Genomic DNA, 9,473 nt, shown 5'->3' with positions numbered 1-9,473 from the left:
TGTGGCAAATATGAATCCATATTTACTTTATAACATTGAAGAATATGCAATTAATATTATTTTTAAATCCCAGTGTTGAAGTAGGTATGTATATCATGTTTCTTAAACAACCTTTATAAATGTTTCTGTAGTTAACATTAAATCTTCTTTTACTTCATTAACAGACAGTTAATCAGTGTGAAAAAAATTGAAGTTTAAAATGCTACCTTACATTATGTCTACATCTGTGCAAGTAATGAACACAGGGCAGTAATGTTAAGTATTCGGCAATCATGACATTAATTCATGCTTCTACCATGTTGAGGTTATTTTCTTTCATGGATTAGGAACCCCCTAAACAGAGATGGGCATAAATACATGGAAATGTGTTACGACTTTGGGTTCTTTCTTTTTCTTCCCCTTCTCATTTAACCTATTAGCGCTCCCCTCAGCTGTTTCTCATTCCCTCACCTGCTCCCCATCCTGTGATTTACCTCCCTATATATGAAGAGTTTGGTTCCAAAACGCAATAAATCCATTTTGACAAATTTCGGTAAAAACGTGTTTTCTATACAAAGAAAGTGTCAAGATGAAAACCACTATTTTCTGTTATAAACTTTCACATAGCATCTTTAGGTTATAAAAACATAAAAAAATCAAATCGAAAACTTGATTTTCAAAGATTTATTATAAAAATTGATTATTTTTTCCACAAAATGCAATAAATCCATAACAAGTTTTTATTTAAAATGCTATAAATCTATTGAATCAATCGCCTATATAAATGTGCATTCATCTTCGCCATGTTATATTCATTTAGTTGAACAGTTGTACACACTGATTAAAAAAATAAACATTAATGTCATTAATCAAAACACTTACTTTGTGATATTAAGAACACTGTCATTGCTGCGGTTATACTTGACGTCTTCACTTAACGTTTTTCACAGCGATCAGCTGTAAAATGTTTTGGTCCTGCTCGATTTTCGTTGACTTTGAGTAAAATTATCCCAGCGGGCATATGACCGACCTTCAACGTTGAAATTTGGTTGAAATTAGGTCAGTTGTTTGTTCAACGTTGAAACAACGTTGAAACAACGGTGAATGGTAAACGGTTGAAAAAGGTTAATAAAATGCTTAAAAATCAAAGTTGAAATTTGGTTGAAATAACGTCAGTTGTTTGTTCAACGTTGATTCAACGTTGAAACAACGTTGAAACAACAGTGAAGTAAATGGTTGCAGAGAGACAATAAAATAATGTTTTATAATATGTGAATCATTCAGAAAAGAAATGTAAAAACTCATTTTATAATATTGATGAAATTATAAAAAAAATGTAACAAATAATTGAATATACAGGTAGCGAGGTAATCTCGCGAGATTACACGAGACTGGACTGTTTTAACGGCTGTCTGCGAGATCTTGCGTATCACACGAGAAAATGCTTCAGAGAAAGAAGAGGTAAGGAAATATAAGTCAATGTAAACGTATAACGTTATTTTATTCACATATACAAAGTGGTATGACAAAAAAGCACGATGCCAAATCGGGTTTTTTCTGTTAGTTGCGAATGTATTCGTTATAGTAGTTAATTTACTAGTCCACGGGATGTTCCCGCCGAAATTGGATTTCGTTATTATGAATATTAATAAATTAATATGAGGTGTGTTTTTATCAACTTAACCACTTGGTTGTTTTTGCTTCAGAAAAGCAACTAGTTATAAATGTAAGGGCTTTTTGGACAACTTCGGTGAAAAAGTGTTGATTTCGTAGTTCAGTCAGCGTAACTTATATCCGAGAGGTCTTACAGGCGCCACAGACACCTATCAGCCTTTTGTAAGGAGGAGCAGCTCGAGTACGGTGCGGTCCGGTCATTGTTAGCTGCTTAGTTTCTCAAATTACTATTACTGATAAAGTGTTAAAACTTAGATGAGATGTTGGTGTTTTATGGCTCACGAATTCGCAATAACGGATACGTATAGCAGTTCGTGTTAATGACATTAATCCAAACTTATTGATGACATGATAACATGGGCGTCGAATCCAATATTAATCATGCTGAGGTTTTCTCGACGGGGTAATGTGTATAAATGCAGCTATACAATTAAAAGGGACAAGATAGTCGACGTGACCCTCATGTTTCCATGGCAATCACTCAATTACGCTTATGACGCTCACCTGCGGTCATTCCCGCAGTATCCACAATTTTAAGCGGCTTGAAACACTTAAGTTAACTCCTTTGTACGAAAATATCATGTCGTGTAAGTTTGCATGTTCTATTTGAATTGAAATACATTGTAACGGTGTAATTTTGCTTACTTGTTGAATAGTTAGCAAGTTTTAATGGAAATAGAAAATAATGGTTATCTAGACAAATGCTCTTGTTTTTAGTATATTTTTATAACTCTGTTGTAATGTCTTCGTTATCAGAGCCCTTCAAATTGGAATAGTGATGATGATCTTGTCAATGCTGAGATTTTCATGCATCAACAGCCACTACATCTGGATCAGGTAATGTTGTGTTAACCCTGCTATTCTACAGTATTTACTTAAATGCAGTATGCAAGTGTATGTATTCATGTTCTGATAAAAGTCATTATAGAATTCTCTTCCAATATTGCACTAATTTTACTTTTTATATTTTGTCAAGATTGAACAAGAAACAGACAGCAAGGGTTGTCAGATCAGAAACAGAATGACACACAAACACAAGAAACTTCACAGGTGAGAATTGAGAGTGGCTTTTTAAAAACACCTGCTTCTTGTTTCTCAAGACTGGTTTATCATTGTCATTAGGAAAATATAAGAAACTAATTTAGGATACAATGGTTACTTTTCAGCACAGCAATTAATTTCTTTTCTATGCCACTATTCCTTCTACAGTATGTAGGCCTACATATTTCAAACACTTTGTTTTCAGTATACAGAGACAAAAGTTAATCCAGTGTTCAGAGTGGATGTTGATGCAAGTTTTATAGAGGCTTCATATTGACAGGAAAAAAATGGGTCTTTGTGGTGGTGTACATGACAGCATTTATTTGTTCTTATCTTTATGTATTATGGCTTTAATCATAATTTTTTTTAATTGTCAATGAGCTACCACCTACCCTGGTAATGCACCACCAAGATACCATGTTGTAATAGAAATCCGTAATTTACCATTTCTTTTTTGTGAAACGTTTCCCCTAAAACCTTACAATGAATTTAATATTTGTTTTGTAATCAGATCAAGTTCTACTAATCCTAATAATTAAGATGCAGTGTTTTGTATTTCACAATTTATGTTTTCTTTTTAAAAGGGGCTATGACTTGTTTTTATTTTATGTGTTTTAAATTGTAGGCAGATCAACATGCAATTTGAAGACGTGTGATAAAATACAGAGAGGTGAAGTAGTGTGTCTTTCCAGATCCCCAAATCATTCCTTCTTAAAAGGTAATGAATAGTGTTATGACAAAAAATGTAAACATTCTTAATTTCTTTAAAAGTTGTACTTGGGCCACAGTTTTCTGTATTTCTAACCAAAAGATTACATTTATATTTCTATACTAATGAAATTTGTTTTTCTTTTTCCAAACTTTATCAAATGCAATGATCGCTAAGATGAGCCTGAAGAGGAGATTTGGGAAGATGCTGTTTCATAAGTCGCTTTGCCAGATCACCTGTGGTAAGTTTGTAAAACATATATTAAAAATAGGATTATAACATCTCCTAATCAAAAGTTTTTGATCAGGTCGGGATGTCTGCTAACAAGATGCCTTGCTGGTCTGGGCGAGTTTAAAGTCTTACACAGACAGTCCAGAAGTTCTGAAGTCCATCTTCGATTTCATTGGTAAGGGACTACACAAAAGGCTGTTTGACCCACACGTAAAGCAACCTGTCAGTGTTTGCTTTGTTAAGCATCTCTTTTAGGGGTGTTGAAAATATAAAGTTAATATCACTTAAGCATTCAGTATTGGATTCATTTGTAACCACATCGATCAGAAGCACCATTCACTACCATAGTATTCTTTATCCTACTATGTAAGTCAATGGTGCTTCTGGTCAGTTTGGTTGCAGACATTCCTTAAAAAATCTTTGTGTTCATCAGGACGATTTAAGGTGTAGAAACATCTCAGCAACCTCAGTTGTTGCAAAGGGTCTGAATATGTATAATGTAAATATGATGTTTTCTTTTTTCATACATTTGCAAAAGTTTCTAAAATTCTGTTTTTACTTTGTAAAAATATCTAAACAATTACAGTATCATGCAACAACATAAAATTGAAAGTGAAAGGTGTATGATTTCTGAATGCACTGTAGATGATATTAATTGAACCTCATTGTCATCTTCGTAAACACAACAGCTTTGTTCTTTCATCAGATGGCTATGCAATGTTTCAAGTCAGACTATCAAAGAAAACGCATCTTGCCCTGATGTGCAATAACAAGATTTTTTTGTACATGGGCTAAAATGCAGCATTTTTTGAAAATTAAATATCTTGTGTTTTTTTCCCTCCTTAGATGCTGTCATCATATTAAGTACAGCATGAGCCAGAATCAGTGTTGGGTGTAACTAGTTACAAAGTAACTAGTTACTGTAATAATATTACTTTTTTCAGTAACTAGTAGTGTAAGGCATTACCCGTCTGAAAATGGTAATATTATTACAGTTTTCCCGAGCTAGTTACTTAAGTTACATTCGCCAGTAGCACCTTCATCACACAAGGCACAAAACACAGAGAACAAAAGGGAAGGGGAGGAGGGCGTGAATGGAACAGTGATTGGTCTAAGTTTGGCACGAGGTATCATTTACCATCACCGATTGGTCGACACCCGGTAGCCAGCAGCACAGAGCGGCAGCGACACACTCAAAGACAGATCGGGTAAATGGAAGCGTCAACAACGGCAAGCTCTTTTTCAGAGGAAGGTTCCCAGCAACAGAAAGCTAGTTTCGACGGGTGGAGATTCAGTCATATTTTATTATGTTCAACGGAAGGAAAATAACTTGACGGTGAAGTGCACACTCTTTAATGTTTCTCCGAACGCTGTGCCCCACGTCCGGTAGCGGGTAAGGAAGCCAGCATTTTCTTGGCCGTGGCTTGCCCAAATAAACATTCTTGTCCAGAAAAAAATGTAACTAGTAATATAACTAGTAATATAACTAGTTACTTTCTCCAGGGAGTAATAAAGTAAAGTAAGGCATTACTATTTTTTAGAGTAATATGTAATACGTAGTATATTACTTTTTTGAGTAACTAGCCCCAACACTGGCCAGAATAGATGGGTGGTGGTGGCCATAAGAAGACTGTCAACTAAACCAACAACAAAATTCATATTTGCAGTTTTTCTTGAATAAAGTTTTTCTATTCAGATTAATAAAATGACTTTTAAACATGATTTTGTTTCATATTTTATGATTTTATTATATATTTAGAAAATTCCACTTCTGCACTACTAACTGGAAACCTAACTGTTTGAAATAATGTGTTTTATCCATAAAAAAATATTTTTAACAGCTGCTTTCATGTTTATTTGGAAAGGGTAGGCACCTGCCATTTTATTTGTCCACATTTAAACTTTACCTTCCTTAAGTGTTTAGTTTTATGAATGGGGTTGTACTGTAAGTTATGCGTAGCAAGTTGCATTCATATGATAATTGCACTAAAAATGACACGTTTACAGTAAATAATTTAGTGAGTATTGCAGTGTAAAGTAAAAATCTATATTTAGTGTTAAAAACAACAAGGAAATAGAAGGTTGAAATTGCGTCATGATATCAACCATAATTCACCTATGTTGAAAGTGTGACGTTGAAACAACGTCGTGATTTCAACGTTGAAATTTTTTGCAAAACCGAAAGGTAATCCAACGTTGATTCAACGTTGGTACCTGACGTTGATTCAACGTTGAATCAACGTTGAAATGCCGACTGGGATGGAAAGTTTTTCATAAGATCCCCTGGGGTCAATGTGTTATCATGACAGAAACTTGATGCTGTCGTCCCGGGCAAACAAGCCCCCGTCTACCGAGTGCCTTTTGCGTAAATTATTAGATGTTGATGCTTACGTTTCTTTCCCGTCACAGAAAACCACCACAGGTTTATCAATGCTATTAAAGTATTATTTTGTTTTTGTTTGTTTGTTGATCACGAAGTAAAAAGCAGATGAGGAAAACTAGGACTCCGTGTACTCATCGCGCCGCCATTGTTTGTTTACATTGCGTGAATGGTGCGCTGTAATTTCTGGAACGGATTTATTGCGTTCTGTAAAAAAGGAGGAGTGGCGTTTATTGCGTTTTGGGAAAAAAGGGAGAAAAGATGACAGAATAACACGGCGGATATTGGATTTTGCGTAAAATTAAGAATTGACTTTTTAATACTGACCTGATATAATACCGATTCTGGCAGTAACTCATTTTTTTCAAAAATGGCGTTTATTGCGTTTTGGAACCAAACTCTTCATATAGTTCCCCCTTTCTTCCCTTCCTCTGTTGGATTATTGATTAATGGTCACGCTGTGTTGTGCCTCTCTCTATTTTTGATACGGAGCCGTGCTCCTGTCCTGTCCTGTCGAGTCTTTGTTTGATCTACGGTTAATTGTAATCTTGTTTGTTACTGTTCTCTGTTCAGTTACTCTGCTGAGGAGGTGTGTGGAGGGTGCCTAAGCAGCACAAGCGCTCCGGTTATTCCCCTCTGCCTCTCGAGCCCGTCGCTGCTGCCGCAGCCGGTCACAGCCTACATTGAAACGCCGCGGAGCCGGCCGAGTCTGCCTGCCCACTCTTGGCTATACGCCCTAGCGGACCTGCTTTATTTTGCCCTTTGAAAGACTGTGACCACCTAAGTTATTTTGACCAGTGCGGTCTTGCCTGTGTTTTATTTGTACTCTAATTTACCAAGTTCATCAGCCTGTACGGCTCAGACTGTGTTATATTAAAGCAAAGACTCACCTCCTATTTTGCCTTTGGTCCTCTTTTGTTCTCTGTGACAGAAATGTATTTCAAATACAAATACAAAATACTGTGTCGAAAAATGTATTTAAATACAAATACAAAATACTGTGTGGAAAAATGTATTTAAATACAAATACAAAATACTGTGTGGAAAAATGTATTTAAATACAAATACAGTATTTTGTATTTTAAAAATACACAAAATATATGTGAAATTGGTGATTCAGTGCAAGTATCCCTATTATGCTGAAATCTATCTGGGTCCATTTCTGAATGCCAAAAAGCATTTAGATGTGTGCAACTGCTTAGAAACTTTCGTTTTATTTTACATACCTCATTGTTTGAGTTATCTTTGTTATGACAACTTGACATAAACCAACACAACACAACTTGTTATTAATCATAAACAATAATTATCAAACTTAAGAAGCTACCTAGCTTTGTGGGTAACATTACATTAAACTGTGATTAAAATGTCATTAAGTGTTACTACTATGTCAAATATTATTAATACTCTGTCAAATAAACATTATGAACTGAAGAATATTCATGATGCTGTTATAAAACTATTTTACAGAGTATTAACACTTAATGACATTTTAATGACATATTCAATTTGTATCACTGGTAAAAAGTGGTCAGTTATGTTGTCTTGGTAATGTCAAGTTGTCATAACAAAGACATCTCAAACACTGTCATCTTTGCAATAAAAATGACATAATTGAACAAATGACACTTAATGACAGTAGTCATAAACGTTCATAAAATCTCTTTCATATTCATGACACGTCTCATGTCAGCCTTATAAACACCCTTTCAAGTAAAGTGATGTTTTATAAAAACATCATAAAAACCTTTTCATGTGTCGTCAAAATGACCCACAACCTAATCAGTTTATATGTGAAGAAATCCACGTATTTACAAACTTCTCATGAGACGAGTGTTTGACAAATTATTTGGCACCTACTTCCTCTCATTGCTGCTTTTTGATGGTTTTGAGAACAATTACTCACGAGTCGCCCTCTGTCATTTACAGAATTATTCAACGGAGAGCATGTCAAGCATAAAAGTCTTGTAGGTTTACTGAGGAGCCCGCAGGTTCAGCAGGTTCACACCGTAGAGTAGAGCCATGCGAATTGCAAAAGTGTAAACAAGGCTTCAACTGCACAAAACTAAAAAGAAATCAGCAACTGTGTGCTGATTCCACCACTTGCCATGTCACGTGTGAAAGGGCCTTTAAAGGAAAGCACCACCGTTTTTTTTATATTTTACTATTTTACTATGTTCTTACCTCAACGTAGATGAATGAATACATACCTATCTTTTTTCAATATGTGCACTTCATCTTTGCACAGCCTGTCATGAATGTGTTAGCATTTAGCCTAGTCCCATTTATTCCTTAGGATCTAACCAGGGAATAATTTAGAAGCCACCAAACACTAACATGTTTTTCCTATTTAAAGACTGTTACATGAGGAGTTACACGAGTAAGTATGGTGGCACAAAATAAAACGTTTTAAGTGGATAAAAATGAGAACTATATTGTATGGCAGAAGAGCACTTAGTTTGCAGCACTTCGACCTCTGGCGCAGTAACATCATCACTCCTGTGAAGATGTTACTGTGTGCTGAGGTCGAAATGCTGCAAACTAAGTGCTCTTCCTCCATGCACTGGAAAAAGATAAATTTTAGTATGTATTAATTTGTCTAAGTTGAGGTAAGAACATTGTAAAATATTGAAAAATGGTGGTTTTCCTTTATGTCAAAAGTGTAGGCCTGTTTGTCAGCGTTTCACACTCTCTCAGTCATGCATTAAATTGCCTGCCAATGTGCAAGTGTGAATTAGAATTTTCTTTCGCGACAGTTATAATAACACAAATCACATCACACCCAATAACGCAATCGCCCTTCCTTTTTTCCCACTCCAACATTTCAATTATTGCCCACTAAAAGCTGCACAGATATAGCTATTTGCTTACTTGAACTCTGGTGTCTGGTCTGAACTAGTTGATGCATGAAAACAGCACCCTGACTGGTTGACTGGCTCAAAGTATTTTGAGTATTTTAAAAATACAAAAATACTCATCTTAAATGTATTTAAATCCAAATTACATTTCATTTTTTTCAAAGGCTTTAAAATACAAAATACAAAATACTATTTTTTATTTCAAATACGTATTTTAAATACATGTATTTGAAATACTGCCCATCCCTGCCCCTAAATAACCTTGCCACCCCATTTATAAAAGGTTAAGTTATACTGACACAAGTTTGCAACTCATCAGGTTAACATTGGATTTTCGTGTATTGGGAAAAACACATTATGTGATGCAACTATTTTGTGCATGAAACAATTAGTGTTTTTTTAGTGAATATCAATGCTACATAAACATGAGGTATTCTTCACATAAATATTCATGTTAACAAAGAAGAAAAGACAAAAAAGACAAAAAAAGAGTACTTTTAAAGTATTATGTTATCAGAGTTTTTTTTTTACTTTCTCCAAAGGGGTACTATATAATTTAAAATAATTTACAAAATGGGACAGGTTTGGTTAACAAAGGGCA

The 9,473-nt window shown here is 34.8% G+C and overlaps 1 long non-coding RNA gene across 1 annotated transcript; it reads left to right on the top strand.

The window, feature by feature from the left end:
- The first annotated feature begins 1,824 nt into the window (after positions 1-1,824).
- Positions 1,825-4,490, top strand: LOC135770559 (uncharacterized). The gene is made up of 6 exons (XR_010542696.2): positions 1,825-1,849; positions 2,410-2,490; positions 2,630-2,703; positions 3,320-3,412; positions 3,581-3,644; positions 3,711-4,490. It is a non-coding gene; the product is annotated as an uncharacterized lncRNA (long non-coding RNA).
- Positions 4,491-9,473: the final 4,983 nt, after the last annotated feature.

This window comes from Paramisgurnus dabryanus, chromosome 8, assembly GCF_030506205.2.
Source record: "Paramisgurnus dabryanus chromosome 8, PD_genome_1.1, whole genome shotgun sequence".
Lineage (NCBI taxonomy): Eukaryota > Metazoa > Chordata > Actinopteri > Cypriniformes > Cobitidae > Paramisgurnus > Paramisgurnus dabryanus.
Note: the sequence above shows the minus strand (reverse complement) of the source record. Positions and strands in the feature narration are given on the sequence as shown.